The sequence below is a fragment of the Cynara cardunculus genome, assembly GCF_001531365.2.
Source record: "Cynara cardunculus var. scolymus isolate 2C chromosome LG 6, CcrdV1, whole genome shotgun sequence".
NCBI classification, from domain to species: Eukaryota; Viridiplantae; Streptophyta; class Magnoliopsida; order Asterales; family Asteraceae; genus Cynara; species Cynara cardunculus.
Genome location: NC_037533.1, coordinates 7,786,619 through 7,788,094, shown reverse-complemented (window position 1 = coordinate 7,788,094; position 1,476 = coordinate 7,786,619).

Sequence of the window (1,476 nt, the reverse complement as noted above, 5' to 3'; positions counted from 1 at the left end):
GATGTTGTTGACTTCTCCTTATAACATAGGTCATCTTTTGCGTGCGACTAGATCTTGTAAATAATTTTTATATATCTATATAATATATATTATAAGTTATGTATATATACACACATATATTTAGAATCTACATATAGTGAGGGAGTTTAAAATACAAATCTCACAAATCATTAACATCACTTATATCAAAGAATAATTGAGATATTTATATAAGATGATAGAGGTCATTTATTATGATAATTAGTGTGGAAATTGTCTTTTACACAGTAGCATGAGTATTTTGGTTAATGATCCAAAGATTTTCTATATAAATATATGTTAGTTGTTAATAGAATCATCAATAAATAGTATTCAAATAATTTGAATTTTTTTTTATAAAATCTAATTAGTGAAATTTTAATATATATATATATATATATATCACACACACACATAGAGGGGGTTTACTTTACAAACCATGCATTTATACAAACCAATTACATCAATCCGTTTTATTGATCAAAGACCACGATTAAAACAAGGTATTTTAGTAAAGTAAAAAAAAATAAAAGAAAATAAAATCATTATTATTTTCAACAAGAAAGGGCAAAACGGGAACAAATTGTAAAATGTTGCGATCATTGAAATCCTCTTTGCCACATTCAATCCCGTAAACATGTTTTATTGGACACCATGAAACTGTTAATGATGGGACAATAAGCTATTTAGAAGTGTTGATGATAAAGCCGAATGAAACTGTTAATGATGAATATATATTAGTGATGATACAAAATGAAACTGTTAATGATGAAACAGAATCAAACTGTGGCATTGGACAGAATGAAACAGTTAATGATGAATATGGTAATGATGAAACAGAACTAAACTGTTAATGATGAAATAAAGTTATTTAGAAACTACTAGAAGGGTACTCGCGCAATGCAGCGAGATACATCTTGATTTTAATATTTTATTTTATTTTTTATTTCAGTCGATGTTATAATATGATAGTATGTGATTTTGAGAAAGCGATGATCTTTTCACTTTTGAATAAAATATATGTTTGAAGATATCATAAAATTTTGACAAAGATATATCGATATTAGTATCAAATTAACTATTTAAAATTTCTCTTATTTTTGTAATTTTTTAATTCAATTTTTTTATAATTTAATTTAGGTACGATAACAAAATAATTTATATTTGATTTAATAATATAATTTTCTTATAAAGATAATAATTATGTATTTTGTTAGAACTCGATAATTGTTCTAATTATATTTTAGATTTTTTATATTTTAAAATGAGATGTTTATCCTCTATTTGATTATCTTTATCCTCAGTTAGTTATACGAATTCAAACATTGAGCTTTAATAAGTTGTACTTATGCATAATTTACTTGTAATCTTGAATTTTAAGTAATATGCATCAATATACAATATTTTATGCATAACAAAAATATCTCGATATTCGTATCAAATTAACTATTTAAAATT